The 20135-nt window shown below is 40.3% G+C and overlaps 1 long non-coding RNA gene and 1 pseudogene across 1 annotated transcript in view; one reads left to right on the forward strand and one right to left on the reverse strand.

The window, feature by feature from the left end:
* The window catches only part of LOC130682866 (uncharacterized), a 208734-nt gene that overhangs the window by 43086 nt on the left and 145513 nt on the right, over positions 1–20135 (reverse strand). The gene's annotated exons all lie outside the window — the stretch shown is intronic.
* Positions 128–1045, forward strand: LOC118929401 (spindlin-1-like; annotated as a pseudogene).

A 20135-nucleotide genomic window follows, 5' to 3' on the forward strand; every position in this document is an offset into this window, starting at 1 on the left:
GATGCTAATTCCTATTTTTTTTCAAGTCAGAACTCAGTATATTAAGATGAAGACAAAAATATACTATGGGGGGGTGGAAGCGCGGCATGGGATGGCGGGCCCATGGCCTGCAGACAGGGTCTGGTGGCCAGCAGAGTCCTTATGATTTCACATATTTTTCCTGAATGAAGAAGAGGCACTTGACTGATGGATCAAGAAGAACATTGAAATTCTGAAGAAAGTTTCAAACCGGAGAGTATTGGGTTTTCACCCTAGTCCAACAGCTCTGCTGCTCACTTAAATACAGATGAAGACTCCATTCGGGAAGACACCTGGTCAGCAGTCCAGGGCTGATGCAGGCCATGCTGGTGTGTCTGCAACCATGATGAAGAAGAGGACATCCCATAAAAAACACTGGAGCAGTGTTGGGCCAAGCAAACCTGTTTCCCAGCCCTGGCAGAACATCGTAGGCTGCAGGATACAGCATGGGAGTGGCCCTGTCATCCAGTGGAAAGGAACTGTTCTGCGCCAGGTGCCTGTAAATCCTTCTTTGTATCTTATAAAATACTATGGATTCGACTGTTTATGGACTAGAACTTAATAGAGGAGTTTCTGCACTTGAAGTCCTCCCTGATAAGAGTTGCAACTTCCTTAATCAGTGACACACACCTAGCTGACACGATGATTGGCAAGGCGATGGAGAACATGTTTGAGACTGAGAATGGCTCCAAGGATGAGTGAAGGGGAATGGTCCTAGCACGCGCCCCTATAATGAACACACGGTTTTACATTACCTAGGGAAAAGATCCTGTCTTGTACATGTACCAACTCTTAGATGATTATAAAGAAGGCGACCTGTACATTATGCTTGATTCTAATGATTCACCTCCAGCAGAAAGGGAACCAGGAGTTGTGGACAGCCTGGTAGGCAACAAGTGGAATATGCCAAAGATGGCTCTAAAAGGACTGGCATGGTCATTCATCAAGTAGAAGCCAAACCGTCTATTTCATCAAGTTTGATGATGATTTCCATATTTATGTCTATGACTTGGTGAAAACATCCTAGATGTCATCACAAACTTTGCCAAATCTGTGGAACTATTAAATGTATAATTTGGAGACAGAAAGACTTGATTGCTTTCCAGTTTAATGAAAGCTTAAATGTCCCTGTGAACCTATAATCTCTTCCAGAAGAACTGGTTTTGTTCTGAATAGTACAGGTTTTTATGTGAACACAAAGCATTTTCTGTAAGGAGCTCCTTCCTCTTAAGAAGTCTGTTTAGAAGGGAGTTACTGGCAGGTTTGGTAAAAATTAAGCTCATATCATAGTCGTTGAGGGCTGTGCCAGACCTTACCCAGTTCCCTTCACTCTTAATGTGCTCTCATTCTGCTGCTACAACGCAAGCATAGTTTGGTGTTTTTGTTATTGTCTTTTTTTGACATATATATATGTATCTATTCCTACCTACCTATCTATATTTGTGTGTATACATATATAATACACACAGATCTGTGCACATGCACACACACACACACACACACACACACACACACACACACACACTCTCTTCATTGGCAGTCATTTCTTTGTGGATTGAGATAGGGGTTAAAAAACTTTCTCCAGTTTAACAGGAATGCTTGACTCAAGTCAGTCCTATCTAGTATATATTACTGCTCTTTGTTTAAAATTCAGTTTGACACATGTAGGGGTATTCAGTTTGTGAAAATCAGAATTTCAGACACCTTTTCAGTCTGGAGGCTTTAAACTGTTAAGTCCAAACACGAATCAGTTGTGAATACAATGTTCATAATTTCATTATGAAATTTAGTGAGGTACATTAGAATTTTACAAAACAAAAATCTGGGTAAAAGGCTGCCTTTAATTCTAAGTTTTGTGAATTGTTTTGTTCACATTTTTTTAATCAATATTATTTTTTTAAACAAAACCCAGGCATTTGGTCCACATAGTGTAATGCAGATGTATTTTGGACGGCATATTTGGTCCATTCTTTGTGCAAATCAGTAATCTGGATTTTTGTATATGGATTTAAAAGGCAAGTGTATCAGTTGTTTCTGTGTATGTGGTAAGTTCCTGGAAGAATGTAATGGTTTTATATGAGAAATAACAAGTTTAAGAATGGTGGTGTTGCTGTCTAACAAGTTCTCTGGGACACTCTTATTTGTATTACTGTTAATACGGGTACATGATTATGGTCAGAAGACTTTTCCCCACAAAGAGTGCCTAGACAAATTCCCAGCTTCAGTCTCCTGACACCTCTGTGGCGCTGTATGTTCTTACCCCTGGTGTGCTGTGCCCGTGGGTTTTTTTTGTTCAGTTGACCCTGCTGCATCAGGTCCAGGTGCCTGTACTGACTTGTGGGTGTGACTATGTCAGTAGCCTTTACCCACTTCATCCTTTTGTGGCTTATTCCTGCAAGGTTGTTTTAACTGAAACAGAACTGCATAAGTGGTTGGATGCTAGCAAAATGGCCATCTATCACTTTGTTTTGGGTACGCCTTGGCAATTTGAAAGCTAGGATCAAGGCAGTGTGTGAATCCAGTTGCTCATGGAGATTAGAAATCTTAACCTGAGTTTTGAGCAGACTAGACACATGCTGTCAACACCTGAAATCTGAGTGACCTCCATCAGGGCCCTTCTTGAAGTTAGAGATTCCATGGTTTCCTGGCCTCACTCTGCACAGTTCACAGGGTGCCTGCTTGCGTCCAGGAAAGCCATGCCTCATGCTGTGGGACAGAAGGCCTACTTTTTGCCCCACAGTGCCCCCATTGGCTGCAGTGTGGCCGTGGCTCCCTGCAGGCCAGTTCCTGGGCGGCTTCTCCTCTCCATAGCTCCCTGGTCTGACACCCCTCCTGGGCTTGACCAAGTGTCATGCTGCAGATCGGCCACCTGGCTTCCTGGTGGCTCTTACAAGAGTCCCTGCATTGAGTCTCAAGACCAAACCTGGCTCCCCAAACCAACACGACACGTGTGGCCCAGAGTGAGTGTGTCCTGCACATCTGCCTGAACACGGCTGTGACTTTGGGCCGAAAAAAAAACAGTCTTTTGGAACTATCCTGAGGCTGTGAAACATTTCCAGCGTTATGTAATGACTTGCTTGTGGTTTCTCCTGCAAGTACCTGTAGCAACTTAATACCACATGATCTGCCACTCTTCAGGTGAACATAATGTGATGATCATTATTATTTTAATCATTGTTATATTTATCCTTCATGCCTTTGGGGCTGAAGGAAGGGGAAGGGTTTTTTTTGGTTTTCCATTTTTTTCTCCATTGTCTTTTCTTTCAGTGGCTCAAACCACATTTATGCTGTGACAAATTCTGCTCCTTGGCAGAGTATTCCAGGCCTTGTTTTAGGCTCACATTTCAGATCTGCATGCATTGCTTGCATTTTCCTGGTATCAAAATGTTGGTTCCTAATTCTCAGGAATCCAACGTGAATTTCCAAAATTACACGAATTGTGACAGCACAGGATATGAATCTGTTTAAAATGTATTGGCCTTCCTCAATGGCCTGCTCTAGTATTACTGTCATGTGTGCATGTGTGTGATGTCTGGCTGCCACGTAAAGCTTCAAAGGAGAGCCTTGAAAGCACACCATCCTTCTCTGCATGCTCTAGTCTAAGCAGAATGTTCAGTGTAACTGTGCATAAAATAAGAGTTCCTGTGGCCAGGATTCTCACCTGGCCCTGGTTGACTAGCTCACTGCACACCTGTGGGCAGTACATGGCTATTGACTCTATGTAAAGAGCTCCACCCAGTGCTCTGGGCAGGACAAAGTGGTAGGGCTGCAAGGCTGCAGGAGAGCAGAGCAGAGGCTGGAGTGATGGCAGCGCTGAGGACAGAGGCCCAGGGGATGGCTGTGCAGGACAACTGTGCAGAGAGGCCCGGAGGATGGCTGTGCGGACAGAGGGGCCCAGGGGCAGAGACCGGCTTGCTGCATGCAGACTCGCTCTAAGTTAACGGAAGTTTAGTGACTGACCTGCCACCTGGAAATAGTTGGGTATAATCCTTTCACCCCAAGAATGTTTGCTGATTTCTTTGGTCACATTGAATCCATAGCGAACTTGTCTGGGGCTGAAACACATTGGCAAGACAATTTGCAAAAGTCGGCAGGATTCATTGTTGACCAAGGAAAAAGATAAGCTGCCCTTATGGGAGGGGTGCTTCAGCGGGCTGCCCCTGTGAATGGGGAGACAGTGGATCATCCTCCAATGGGTATGTGGTCTGAGGTGGCTTGCCTCCTAGAGGAGACTGGGCCCCACCCCAGGACTGGAGGCAAGTGGAGGTGACACCTGAGGCTGTAGGTGTGGCCTTTGGTATTTGTAAGCAGAGCCTTTGAAAAGCAGAGTGCCCGGGAGGCAGCGGGGACTGTGGGTTGGCTGCTTCTCACAGTATTAAAAAAGTCTACAGAGGAGACCCAAGGAATGGCGGCATAAGAATGCAAGCTGCAAATTTCTGTGGATTCCCTGAGGAGGGAAATGGCATTGACGCAAGAGAAAGTGGCACGAGAACACGAGCTGCAAACTTCTGTGGATTCCCTAAAGAAAGAAATGCATTGATACGAGAGCACCGGCAACAAGGTGCCATTGGAGATGAGGCAGCAGCGCTGTCAGGTGTTCTGGAGGAGGAAGAGGCCATCAAGGAAAAAGATGAACTCCTGAGGGAAGCACAGGCAGAGCTGGCATGAGAACATCAGCTGCAAAGCACTGAGGTGAAGGTAAGAGACCTTCTGAAGACTGAGCTGGCATTGTTGCGAGGCACTGTAGCAGAGGAGGCACTGGGGGAATTGAGAGAAAGATGCCATCAGCCCAAGAAATGGAGGAGCTGGGAAAGGATGAAGGGGTGGTTTCAGAGGCACTGGCCCCTCCAGTATTGAAAGTATGCACAGTGGTTGTAAAGAAAATAAAGACCCAGCAGCTGAAAGTTCCCCTCAGAGAGGAGCAGCCCCCTCTCCAGGTTGTGGAGCACTCTATGGTCCACCCTTAGACTGAGCCGGTGACTGTGGGACTTAGGGGTGGATGGAATTGTTCTGTCAGGATCAGAGATGGGAAAGCTGTCTTCCCTGACAGCGCAGCCCACCTTGAGGCGATTACAAAATGTGAGGTGACATGTACAGTAGCTGAAGCAACGAGAACCTGGAAAGAAATAAGACCTGTTACTCACAGGAGGAATTTGAGGTGCCTCGTGAGGGTTACAAGGACCCAGATGTGGATTGATTTGATATGGGCAGGAGTAGATGGAAGGAAATTAGATGGAAAGCCAAATAGGATCTTACTGGAGCTATGGCAACAACTGAAACCAGAGCAGCAGTTCCAGCCATTAAGACCAAAGAGGCAGAGGTCAGAGACAGACCCATGAGTCGGGCCTGTGTGTCTGCAAGACTTTTTGCTGGAGAGGTTGGAGAACAGTGTTCAAGCTACCTTGCACAGGGACCATTGCAGAGGACTAAGGGCACATAGGTTGAGAGGAGAGAATCCTGGAGGGGTAGAGTGTGGGTAAAATGAGTTCATGGCCAGGATTCTCACCTGGCCCTGGTTGACTAGCTCACTGCATACCTGTGGGCAATACATGGCTGTTGACTCTATATAAAGAGCTCCACCCAGTGTTCTGGGTGTGACACAGTGGCAGGGCTGCAAGGCTGCAGGAGAGCAGAGCAGAGGCTGCAGTGGTGGCAGTGCTAAGAACAGAGGCCGGCTGTGTGGGACGACTGTGCAGAGAGACACAGAGGATGGCTGTGTGGGACGGCTGTGTGGACAGAGGGGCCCATAGGACAGTTGTGCAGACAGAGGGGCCCAGAGGCAGAGACCGGCTTGCTGCATGCAGACTTGCTCTGAGTGAACGGGATTTTAGTGACTGACCTGCCACCTGGAAATAAAGTTGGGTATAACCCTTTCACCCCAAGAATGTTTGCTGTTGATTTCTTTGGTCACACTGAATCCATAGCGAACTTGCCCAGGGCTGAAACCTATTGGCAAGACAGTAACTAACTAAAATTGCATGGTAAAGATACTTAGGTTTTTTTTTTTCTCTCTTTGTTTTGTTTTCATTTTCTGTATATTTGCTTCCTGTGCTGTTTAGTGGTTGTATGGCACTGGTGAAGCAAACATAGTGCCGACAGAAGTTGATTTTCCAGTCGTGTGTGTCATGCAGCATTTGGAGGGACTGTGCATCCTTTAAACAATCATGGTGACTTCTAAACCAGATTTCATTTCTGTTATTGTTTCACATGCCAAACCCTGAAGTGCATTGGGCTTGAATTTCTGAATGCTGTGGACCCTTTAGAGACTGTTTTGATTGTCACAAATTGTAATGCCTGAAAACATCCTTAAGCTGATTGTCTTAACAAAAATGAAAGTTCTCCAAAGACAAAACAGGAACAACTATTATAAAAGAAAATAAAAATGGTCAAAATATCTGTGGTTCCTTGGAAATAATGTACTTTTTGTATTTTCCATCAGCAGTTTGAACGAATGTGTATAGTTCAGAGGTCTTCATGTCTGCATTTTAAAATTAGGTAAATGAATGACCTCATCTTTCAAGCTTGAATTCGTTTTTAATTTTAGTTTTATTTTATACAATGTGTAGACAGTTTCCTGTTCTTTGCATTTACAAGTATGAACAATATAATCTGTTAATTCTGTAATTTTTATAATTATGATGTAACTATTGTATCCTTAAAACATTTAAAATAAACCCTTTATGTGCAAAAAATATGTGTGTATATATATATATATATATAGGTAACTTGCATCACAGGCTGCTGTTGTAGCTTTACTCAGAGAGAAAATGTGATGTCAGTTCCATAATTAAATGTAGGAGAAAATTTGTGAAAATTGATGTGACTACACTATAAGGAGGAACTGTGTTTTATCTTCTACTCAATTTCCAGTGCCTAAGATAGAAGACACCTTACAGTTTTCCTTTCAATTCTTTGTTATTCATGACTATTTGGTGGTTAATCTGGGTATCAAAGGTGTACTGCTAAATAGATCTACAGATACTATATATCTATAGTATTTTCTATGGTCCAACGTTATTTTCTAAGTGTCAAATGAATAATACTCTAGAAAGGATTTGGATCCTTTATGCACACAGCATTGGTTTTGAATGAGAAAGGGAGTAGTTTTTACAGAGGCTGCCAATATAATGTGTGCCCAACAAATGAAAAATACTATCATGTAGTTTTCAGAATTTTAGGCTAGCTGTAGAAAACTATATGTATTTGGCTAATATGCAGTTTTCTAATTTCAGTTAGAGTTTTGTTTTTCTTTCTTTTGGAAAAATTCAAAACGCCAAGTTGATTAACAGTGTGAAATACATGGAAAAGGCTACATAAATTTTCATTAGTACCATGATTGCTGTTTCTAAACATAACATTTTATGTAACTGTTTAACCTAGGAGAAAAAAAAATTTATAATGAAGATGATGCCTTTAAAAAAACTCAAGTGACTTAAATTTGACAAATAAGATGTCTACTATAAGGTAATGAGAATCTCACAAGCATGAATATGTATCTGATGTAATTATGGTCCAAGAAAAATTCTATCAAACACTGGTGTAAATACTTTACTCCACTGTTTTCCTATTTTCAATACGGGTTACTGGCCAACTCCACAAGGATCATTTGTTATAGAACACTTACGAAAATCAGACTGAAAATATTGGTCAAAACAATGTGATAAATCATCCCTCTTTTCCCTATATACACACATACACATACATACACACAAATACAGATACATATCTTATTACAGAAAATGGAAGTCACCTAACAATGGCAGAGTCCTACTATTATTAGGCATATATTACAGTACATATTGACTCAATGACTCCTTACAAAACAGGGATATGTTTGTCCATTTTACATATGGGGAAAGTGAGTCTCAAGCACACAAGGTGATTTTCCAAAGGCCACAACATGTAGGAAAGTGGAATCAGGATATGAATTCAAGTGTTTTGCTTCTATAAGCTGTTTCTTAATACTTGATGACTACTTTTTTTCAAGCTTTGTCCTTGAAACAACATTTTGGGAAACTAGGGAAGCCTCAAACTTTCCCTCAAATTATATCTGCTATACACACGCACACACACACACACACACACACACACACACACACACACACACACACACACACACACACACACACAATTATATATAAAAGTTCTGAAAGCTAAGACATCTAATTATTTGTGGTGGACCTCTGCCCAGGTATGAAGCATTCTCCAGGCAAAGATACAGTGAGAGGGGCTGGGTAGCTGTGGTAGTTACAAACATATTTAGTGTCAAAGGCCTGCTTCCTCCACTTAATAGCTGTGTGACCTTGAGCAAATTGTAATTTCTCTAAGCCTTAGATTCCTTGCCTATAAAATGGGCATAAGAATACTATCTACTTTATAAGGCTGTTAGATAGAGCCCGGAGCTCAGTCTGGCACCCAGTGAGGGCACAGGGAAAACAGGCTTTCAGTATGTTCAGTGAATGACCCCAAGAGCTGTGTTCTGGTCCCTAGAGCTGCTGCCAAATTGGTGGAGGTGTGTTCCTCACCTGACCGCAAGAGTCAGCTGCAAAGTTACCCTTGCAGGTTTTTACAATGAGAAGTAATTAACTCACACACTGGGCTGTCATATGCTGGCTACTGAGAAGACTGTATGGTTGAAGAAGCTGAGGTGCCAAAGTTCAAACAGCAAGTTCCTCAGCTGAGCCACATAAAGGGATAAAAGGTCACCTTTGACTATTTGCTCTTGGATATCAAAGGTGAACATTTTTTCACAGCATATTCCTCATGTTTAACAACCCCCTGATGAATGCTTTTGATAGGAGGTTGGAAAGAAATGTTAAGGAAGTGAAATGTCTAAACTAAGCTTCTCTCTGCAAGAAGCTCTCTGCTATTGTAACCACCTCCAGCCCCACCATGGTGCTCTTTTGGAAAACAGCCCCTTCAAAGCCAAAGAAACAAAGAACAAAAATCTATGTTACAACTCTCCCTTAAAATGCTTCCTGATTAAATCTGAAGGCTTTATGAACATTTAAGGACTCATCTGGAAGATTATTCAGGAAGGGATCCCCAGATTCCAACTGCATGTTGATGAAATGAATGCACTTCTACCTGGCAGAGTACAAAGAAACAAGAATTCAATTATTTGCATTGACATCCTAGAAGATTTCAAAATCATAGAATTTGGAGGGTGAACAATGTGCTAGCAGTACTGAATATGTAGAATCTCCATAAATTAAATATTGTCTGCATGAAGCCATATATAAAATGAAAAAAAAATCAACTGACGAAAAGTGTTTTTGGTATGTATGAGGCAAAATACTTTGTTGGATCATATTGTTTTTCTGATGTAAATGAATCAACCAGGTGCTTTCTTACCAGATAGAAAAAGCTTAAGAGATAAAGTTCAGCATTATAGAAACATCCGTATGTACAAGAAATTAGCAATTATGGACAGTCAGTAAGTACTAAATCTAGGAACTGTAAAGAGATCCAATTTAGACACAAATAATAATATTTAAATTTAATTTTCTCTTATTCAAAGAGAAACGCATTTAAGTAATATAAGTAGAAAATGTACTAACTAGAAAACTCAATGTCATCAGGAGCTTTTTCGAGCATGTATTAAGATCAAATATTTTGTGTGATGCAGCTCTTCATTTAGAAAGATGGCACTTGAAAATCACCATCAATGGTAATATAGCTGTAATGACTTTCAAAGCAGGAATAAATTTCCTTTCAACAGGAAAGTAGTGTGATGAAATATTGTGGTAAATTATTGTTCTCAACTACTTATTCCTTCTCTATAATAAAATTATTAATCTATTCCCTTAGCAGTGTAATTTCAGTTATTCCCACTGTGGAGATGCTTCCTCACCCTCATTCACATTGGGTTTAGCCACATCTTTCCTTGAAATATTTGTGCATATAACACAAGCAAAGACCTTTCAAAAAAGTATGTGTGGTCTGCCTGGGCACCTGTGAAAGCCATGATAAAAGTACACACCTAGCACACTCGAAATGAGATACGTGAGCAGAGCTGAACCCAATCCAAAGCTGGAGTCACCCTGATGACCTACAGCCTACAAGATTTGCTCCAGGAGACCCACAGATACAGGAGTGTGAAAAACAAATAAATATTTGTAATTGAAAGCAGCAATAGTTTATGTAGCATTATTGAAGCAAGTTGTCTGAACAAATGTTTAGAATGTGGACTTTAAAGTCAGTGAGAGTCTAAATTGGAACAGTCACTCTGCAGCTGAGCTGTGTAACCTTGGGAAAACTTCTTAACAAACATGATTCTCAGTTTCCACATTGATAAAATGAGTGTAATGATGCCAGTCTCATAATATTGCTGTAAAGATTAAACAGCACAATGTATGCAAAATAAACTATATTCCTGAGAAACTAGTTACTCTGCAAATAGTTGCTGCCAACATCATCATCATCATCATCATCATCATCATCTTTATAATCCAGCCCTTCCTTCTATAATCCAGGCTTCTTTAAGCCAGTAGTAATTTATGTCATGAGAGAGCTTATGTAAAGCATCTACAATAGTGTCTCATACAGATTAGGCCCCTTAAATATTTCTTTCATGATCACTATTTCCCAATAGACACATGCATAAATGGGACTCATGATTTCTGTTTCAGTAGCATCCTAGGCTATATAACCAAGGGGATAAAAAAATATATTTTGTCACAAAGTGATGCATTAAACCCACTCTTGTCATCCACCCAAGACTGAGACCAAAAACTTGTATTTCTGTGGTTCTCAAGTCCCTCTGGAATTTTGAATCCAACAGTCTGCATGGTCCACATACATGCATCCTCTAAATACTGCTGGGAGACCCAAGTGGATCTCATGTAAGTCTGGGGATCTACTGTCAGTCTATTCGGACCACTATGACATAGGACCATAAAATGGATTCCTTAAACAACAAACATTTGTTTCTTACAGCTCTGGAGGTTGGGAGGCTCAGATCAGTGTGCCAGCATGGTCAGGTTCCTGGTGAAGGCCATCTTCCAGGGTTTTATTTTTTTTGCTTTTAATTAATTAATTTATTTTATATAACCAACTGCAATTATTCCAGTGTATAATTTGATTAGCTTTGACATACAAAGACATAAACCCAAAGTAAGATACAGATGTATATAAATACAATGTGAAAAAATAACTAAAATCAAGATAATGAACATACCCATGAGCCTCAGAATTTCCTAGTGCAACTTTATAATATCTCTCTCTTTTTTAAATATAATGTCTCCTTTTGTTACTGGCTACTGTTAAAATTTATCTTTTCACCATCTTTTGTGATTCTGTTTGGTTGTGCCTTGGTGTAACTTTTTTTTATTAACATATCATTGACATGCAATCTATTGAAGATTTCACATGAACAACATTCTAGTAGCTATAATCAACCATATTATCAAGTACCCCCCCCACACCCCACTGCAGTACTGTCCATCAGTGTAACAAGATGCCACAGAGTCATTACTTGTTTTCTCTGTGCTACACTGTCTTCCCAGTGACCTCCACACACACACCATGTGTGCCCTTCATAAAGATCCTCAATCCCCTTCTCCCTCCCTCCCCACACACCATCCCCAACCCCTTCCCTTTGGTAACCGCTAGTCCCTTCTTGGAGTCTGTGAGTCTGATGCCGTTTTGTTCCTTCAGTTTTGCTTTGTTGTTATACTCCACAAGTTAGTGAAATCATTTGGTACTTCTCCTTCTTCACCTAGCATATTTTACGGAGCATAATACCATACAAATCCATCCATGTTGTTGCAATAAGTAAGATTTGTTTTCTTCTTATGGCTGAATAATATTCCACTGTGTATGTACCACCTCTTCTTTATCCATTCATTTACTGAAGGACACTTACATTGTTTTCATACCTTGGCTATTTTAAATAGTGCTGTGATAAACATAGGGGTGCATATGTCTTTTTGAATCAAGGATCTTGTTATCTTTGGGTAAATTCCTAGGAGTGGAATTCTGGGTGAAATGGTGTTTCTATTTGTACATTTCTGAGGAAACTCCATGTTGCTTTCTACAATGATTGAACTAATTTACATTCGCATGAACAGTATATGAAGGTTCGCCTTTCTCTGCATCCTCGCCAGTATTTGTTGTTCCTTGTCTTTTGGGCATTGGCCATCCTAACTGGTGTGAGGTGATATCTCACTGTGGTTTTAAAATGTATTCCCTGATAATTAGTTATGTGAAGCTTCTTTTCATGTGCCTGTTTGCCGTCTGAATTTCTTCTTTGGAGAAATTTCTGTTCATGTCCTTTGCCCACTTTTAACAGGGTTATTTGCTTTTTGGGTGTTGAGGCATATGAGTTTTTTATATATTTTGGATGTTAACCCCTTATCGGACATGTCATTTAGCAACATATACACCCATCCTATGATGTCTTTTTGTTCTACTGCTTGTGTCCTTTGCTGTACAGAAGCTTTTAAGTTTGATGTAGTCCCATTTGTTCATTTTTGCTTTTGTTTCCTTTGCCCGAGGAGATGTGTTCAGAAAAAAGTTCCTCATATTTATATTCAAGAGATTTTTGCCTGTGTTTTCTTCTAAGAGTTTTATGGTTTCATGACTTACATTCAGATTTTTGATCCATTTCAAGTTTACTTTTGTGTATGAAGTTAGACAATAATCCAATTTCATTCTCTTATATGTAGCTGTCCAGTTTTGCCAACACCAGTTGTTAAATAGGCTGTCATTTCCCCATTGTATACCATGGCTTCTTTATCATGTATTAATGGACCATATATGCATGGGCTTATATCTGGGCTCTCTATTCTGTCCCATTTATCTATGGGTCTGTTCTTGTGCCAGTACCAAATTGTCTTGATTACTGTGGGTTTGTAGTAGAGCTTGAGGTCCAGGAGTGTCATCCCCCCAGCTTTGATCTTCCTTCTCAGGATTGCTTTGGCTACTTGGGGTCTTTTGTGGTTCCATATGAATTTTAGAACTACTTGTTCCAGTTTTTAGAAGCATGCTGTTGGTATTTTGATAGGGATTACATTGAATCTGTAGATTGCTTTAGGTGGGATGGTAATTTTGACAATATTAATTCTTCCTATCAATGAGCATGGGATGTATCTCCATGTATGGTGTCTTCTTTAATTTCTCTCATGAGGGTCTTGTTTTTAGGGTATAGGTCTTTCACCTCCTTGGTTAGGGTTATTCCTAGGTATTTTATTCTTTTTGATGGAATTGTTTTCCTGATTTCTCTTTCTGCTAGTTCATTGTTGGTATATAGGAATGCAACATATTTCTGTGTATTAATTTTGTATGCTGCAACTTTGCTGAATTCAGTTATTAGTTCTAGTAGTTCTGGGGTAGATTCTTTAGGGTTTTTTATGTAAAATGTCAAGTCATATGCAGACAGTGACAGTTTGATTTCCTCCTTACCAATCTGGATGCCTTTTATTTCTTTGTGTTGTCTGACTGCCATGGCAAGGACCTCCAGTACTATGTTGAATAAAAGTGTGGAGAGTGGGCATCCTCATCTTGCTCCCCATCTTAAAGGAAAAGCTTTCATCTTCTTGCTGTTAAGTATGATGTTGGCTATGGATTTGTCATATGTGGCCTTTATTACGTTAAGGTACTTGCCCTCTATACCCATTTTGTTGGGAGCTTTTATTACGAATGGATGTTTAATTTTGTTGAATGCTTTTTCAGCACCTATGGAGATGATCATATAATTTTTGCCTTTTTGTTGATGTGGTATATGGTGTTGATGGATTTTGAACACTGTACCATCCTTGCATCCCTGGAATAAATACTACTTGGTCATTATGGATGATTTTTCTGATGTATTTTTGAATTTAGTTTGTTAACATTTTGTTGAGGATTTTTCCATCTATGTTCATCAGGGATATTGGTCTGTAATTTTTTTTTGTGGTGTCTTTGCCTGGTTTTGGATTTAGAGTGAGGCTGGCCTCATTGCATGAGTTTGGAAGTATTCCCTCCTCTTCTACTTTTTGGAAAACTTTAAGGAGGATGGTATTAGGTCTTCCCTAAATGTCTGATAAATTCAGCAGTGAAGCCATCTGGTCTGGGAATTTTATTCTTAGGTACTTTTTTGATTACCAATTCAATTTCATTGATGATAAATGGTCTGTTCTGATTTTCTGTTTCTTCCTAGATCAGACTGGAAGGTTGTATTTTTCTAGGAAGTTGTCTATTTCTTCTAGGTTATCCAATTTGTTAGCATATAATATTTCATAGTATGTATTCTCTAATAATTCTCTATATTCCATAGTGACTTTTCCTTCTCTAATTTCTGATTCTGTTTATGTGTGTAGACTCTTTTTTTCTTGGTAAGTCTGGTTAGGGGTTAATTTGTTAATTTTCTTCAAGAACCAGCTCCTGCTTTCATTGATTCTTTCTATTGTCTTATTATTCTTGATTTTATTCATTTCTGCTCTGATATTTATCATGTCGCTCCTTCTACTGACTTTGGGCCTCATTTGTACTTCTTTTTCTAGTTTCATTAATTGTGAGTTCAGACTGTTCACTTGGGATTATTATTCATTCTTGAGGTAAACCTGTATTGCAATATACTTCCCTCTTAGCACAGCCTTTGCTGCATCCAACAGATTTTGTGGTAAAGAGTTAATGTTTTCATTTGTCTCCATATAGTGCTTGATCTCTTGTTTTTATTTGGTCATTGATCCACTGATTATTTAGCAGCATGTTGTTAAGCCTCCATGTGTTTGTGGGCCTTTCTGTTTCTTTGTACAACTTATTTCTAATTTCATACCTTTGTGATCTGATTAGTTGGTTGGTATAATTTCAATCATTTTGAATTTGCTTAGGCTCTTGTTGTGGCCTAGTATGTGATCTCTTCTGAAAAATGTTGCATTTGCACTTGAGAAGAATGTGTATCCTGCTGTTTTTGGATGGAGTGCTCTGAGGATATCTGTCAGGTCCATCTGTTCTAATGTGTTGTTCTGTGCCTCTGTCTCCTTACTTATGTTCTGTCTGGTTGATCTGCCCTTTGGAGTGAGTGGTGTGTTGAAGTCTCCTAAAATGAATGCATTGCATTCTATTTCCCTCTTTATTTCTGTTAGTACTTATCTCACATATGTAGGTGCTCCTGTGTTGGGTGCACAGATATTTATAATGGTTATATCCTCTTATTGGACTGACCCCTTTATCATTATGTAATGTCCTTCTTTGTCTCTTGTAAGTTTCTTTATTTTGAATTCTATTTTATCTGATACAAGTACTGCAACTCCTGCTTTTTCTCCCTATTAGTTGCATGAAATATATTTTTCCATCCCTTCACTTTTAGTCTTGTGTATGTCTTTGGGTTTAAAGTAAGTCTCCTGTATGCAGCATATACATGGGTCTTGTTTTTTTATCCATTCAGTAATTCTATGTCTTTTGGTCAGTGCATTCAGTCCATTTACATTTAGGGTGATTATTGTTAGATATGTATTTATTACCATTGCAGGCTTTAGATTCATGGTTAACAAAGGTTTAAGGGTAGCTTCTTCACTATCTAACAGTCTAACTTAACTCAGTATGTTATTTCAAAAACAGTCTCAACATTTTTTTTTCCTCCCTTCTTTGTCTTCTTAGTCCATTCTTTATATATTAGGTATAATACTCTGTACTCTTTGTGTACCCCTTGACTGACTTTGGGGGTAGTAAATTTAATTTTGCATTTGCTTAGTAATTAACTGGTCTATTTCCTTTACTGTGGTTTAATATTCTCTGATGACAGCTTTTTAGCCTTAGGATCCCTTCCATCTATAGCAGTCCCTCCAAAAATACACTGTAGAGACAGTTTGTGGGAGGTAAATTCCCTCCACTTTTGATTATCTGGAAATTGTTTAATCCTTGCTTCAAATTTAAATGATTACCTTGCTGGTAGAGCATTCCTGGTTTGAGGCCTGCTGTGGCAGTAAATATATCATGCTACTCCCTTCTGGCCTGTAAGGTTTATGCTGAGAAGTCTGATGATAGGCTGATGGGTTTTCTTTTGTATGTCATCTTTTTCTCTCTCTGGCTGCTTTTAATACTCTTTTCTTATCCTTGATCTTTGCCTCTTTAATTATTTTATTTTTATGTCTTGGTGTTGTCTTCCCTGGGTTCTTTGTGATGGGAGATCTGTGCACTTCCATAGCCTGAGAGACTATTTTCTTCCCCAGGTAAGTTTTTAGCAACTATTTCCTCAAAGACACTTTCTATACCTTTGTCTCGGTCTTCTTCTTTTGGTTCCCCTATAATGCAACTATTGGTTCATTTGGATTAGTTGCACAGTTCTCTTAATATTCTTTCATTCCTAGAGATTGTTTTTGATCTCTGTGCTTATGCCTCTTTATATTCCTGTTCTCTAATTTCTATTTCATTTACCATCTCCTCTACCTCATCTAGTCTTTTAAATTCCCCCTTGTAGGTTTTATTTCAGATATCTCTTTCTTGACATTTCTATCTCTTTCTTGAAATCCTCCCTGAGGTATTGAATATTTTTCTGTAGCTCCAGGGGCATGTTTATGATTTTCATTTTGAAATATTTATCAAGATTGGTGATTTCAGTTTCACTTAACCCTCTTTCTGGTGTTTGTGAGATTTTGGTTTGTACCAGGTTCCTTTGCCATTTCATGTTTGTATTGCGTACTCTGGAAAAATAACTTTGTGTAGGTGGTGCCCTCTAGTGCCCAGAAACTCTACTCTCTGGAGCTGCCCAGCACCTGTAGTGATATTGGGGGTTGCAGGTGAACAACGCCTGTGCCTGTTGGGAGGAAAAAGCCCATTCTTGTTTCCTGGCTGCACTGCCTGCCTCCACTGCCAGAGCCAGTGGGTTCTGCATGCAAAGAGGAGTCTGTGCATTACGCTGCTGTAGGCAGAGCCACCCTCTGGCTGGCTTGGTGCAATGGTGGTGGCAGCATGTTTGTGAACTGGTGCCAGCTGGGAGGAAGGAGCGGCAGGCTCCATATCATGTTGGGGCCTCAGCGTTCGTTGCCAGCCAGGTAGATGGAGCACCTGAAGCTCCTGAGAGTTCCCAACCTTGCTGGGCTGAGTGTGCTGGGATGATTTTGTCCACCTGTCCTTTCTCCTGTGCAGCAAGCTCTATGTAATCCTTGCCCATTTAGCAACTCTTTCGCTGTTGAGAAGCCTCTCAGAGTGCCCGCCTTTGTTTTGTCCCAGAGCAGCCATTTGTGGGTTAACTTCTCCAGAAGTGGCTGGAATCTCAGACTCTCTAAGTATTCTACCTGTGTTTGCTTTCCAATCCCACTAATCTCTAGAACACCATGTAATGTGGGTCTGTGCTCCCAGAGCATGTCTCCAGGGCTGGGTATTCAGCAGTCTTAGGCTTATACCCCCTCCCCACTCTATTTCTCTTCCTCCTGCCAGTGAGCTGGGTGACAAGAGGGCTTGGGTTCCACTGGATCATGGCTTTACTACCTCACTCTTTTCTGAGAGGGCTTCTCTTTTCTGCCAATGTAGGCAGTCTGTCACAGTCTTCTTTCTGGTCACTCTTCAGGATTAGTTTTACTTGCTCTATTTTCATATTATATGTGGTTTTGGAAGTTTTCTGTCTCACTTCTCACGCTGCCATCTTGAAGCCCTTGCCGTTTTCCAGTTTTAAAGATGGCTATTTTTTCACTATATCTTCCCACTGTGGAGAAAGAGATCATGCATTGTGAGTCTCTTTTTTAAGGACAGTATTTATATTCATGTGGGCTCCATTCTCAAACATCATTACTTCTTGAAGGCCCTACCTACCATAATCACATTGTGGGGGTTAAGATCTCAACATATGAATTTGAGGTAGACACATTTACTCCATAACATCTATTTTGTTATGGATTAGGTACCACAATTTTTTCTGAATTCTATTACCACCATTTCCACTAGGTACCACCACACCACAATCCTCTGGTTCCCCATACTTGACACCACTGGCACTTCCTATGTGATGACCTTTGTTAGTGCTGCTAACACAGCAAATAACAAGATACCAGAACTACTAAGGGTTCTGTACTAACGTGATGAGAAATGTACCACTTCTCTCATCCAGAGCAACCTGTCAGAAAGGAATCACTGCAATAATTGTTTCTGTCCTACTATCTTACATAGATTTCAGTGAAAGTAATTCTTTGACTTTTTATTCACAACCCTTCTCTTTAATGTCCAAAAATGAGTCTGCCATGGAAGGAAGTAGGGAGGGAAGAAGCTGGACTTGGAACAATTCTGAAAGGTAGACACAATTCAGTGGTGGCCAGAACTGCCCCTCTGGTTTGACAACTGAATCTTTGCTATTGGGTCCAACCTGTTTCTTTGCCTCTTCTCTTAATATGCATTATTTTCCATGAAGTCCTTCAGCCCCTTTTGTAAATTACTTTTTAATTATCTATAAGACCTACTCACACAAATTTAGGCTTATAATGACATTGCCGTGAGCCCCCTGCTATAAATATACTGCTATTTATTTGGTGCAAAACAAAATGAGGAAAAAATGAGTCTGAATAAGTTATCATATTCAGAGACTCAACATAATTTTATTTTTTAGCCAACTCATTATTTACAAAGTATCTTAAACTTAGCATATCAAAAATTGAACTTTTGATTCTTCAGCTCACCCCCAACACCTGCTACTCTATAGTATCTTCTGTTTGGTAAAAAGTAACACCATCATATTACTTGCTATGGCCAAGAAACTTAAAGCCATCCTTGATTCTTCTCTTTCTCACATTTCACAGGCAAATCACCAACAAATCCTTTTGCCCTCACATTCAAAATACACTGGGAGTCCAGCCACTTTTCATATCTTCCTTACTACTAAGCTGAGTCAGACATCCAACATATCTCACCTGGATAGTTGTGAAAGCCTTCTGAGTTGTCTCTGCTCCCACACAAGATCATATATTATCTATTCTCATACAGAAGCCTGAGTAATCTTTTAAAAATATAAATCAGAAAATATCTTTGCTCTGCTCTTAACCTTTTACTGCTTCCCACCCTGCTCACAGTAAACACTAAAGTTCTTATACTACCTATGTAACCCTACATCATGTTGCTGGACAGCTGCATCGGGAAGTCTCTTCCTGAGCACTAGGTGAAGCACTAAGAGAAACCTCAACCTGGATTGGGGAGGTTTCTTGACTCTGGATAAGGAAGAATTCTCAAATAGGTTGGACAACTATAGGTAAGGAAGGAATTCATTAAAGCAAGAGTAGTAGTGAATGGTAGCTGCCCTCTAGGCATCTTAGAACAGGGTGAGATCCTGGACAAACCCCCAAAAAAGATGACAGCGGGGTTCTTGTTTACGGAGTCAAAGAAGGAACTTTGCAAATGTTCAAGAAAGGCAAGCAAGAAGGAGGCTTTTTATTGATAGAAATAAAGATATAGAGCTCCCAGGCATATACTGGGAGGGGCAAGGTTGCCATTTATGGGCTCAGGTCTAGGGGTTTTATGCCTGTTGAATCAGACTGAGCACTAGGTGAAGCACTAAGAAAGCAGGGAGAGAAGCTGTTTGTTTTCTATACGTTCCCATCAGAATGCCAGCTATATTTTAGACAATCATACTAAATGTCATTTCTATTTTTAACTAGTATGCCTTGGTGAAGCTACATGAGCTACCAGGGACTTACAGTTAGTAAAATGGTTCTTTATCACCAGGTGGTTTGGTGGGAACCTTCTTATACATTGCTGCATTGTTTCAGTCTCCTGTTTTTCACATTCGTAAGGTCCTTAGTAAGCATCTCCTTTGCCCTTCCCAGGGCCCATATCTTGCTCTAACTGGACAGGGGCTGCCCTCTGTCCTTTTCCTGCCTCATCCTGACACACTGGTTCCCTTCTTGCTCACTCTGTTCTAGCCAGTGATCTCCTTGCTATTTCTTGATTATCCTAGATCTGTTCCCATCTTGGGGTCTGTGGTCTAGCTGATCCCCCTGCCTGGAATGTCTTCCTCTAAATACCCTAAATTTCCTAACTCCCTCACATCCTACAAACATTTGCTTAGACCTCTTTTCCTCAGCAGATCTATCTTACTAACTGCTCTCTTCCACCCCACCTCTGCGACCTACCTTCCTGTAACTCTTACCCTGACCTGGTTCTTCATTATTTTCAGAGCATTTATTAGCCCATCTTATAGTAAAAATGTATCT

Source organism: Manis pentadactyla, chromosome 3 (assembly GCF_030020395.1).
Source record: "Manis pentadactyla isolate mManPen7 chromosome 3, mManPen7.hap1, whole genome shotgun sequence".
NCBI lineage: Eukaryota > Metazoa > Chordata > Mammalia > Pholidota > Manidae > Manis > Manis pentadactyla.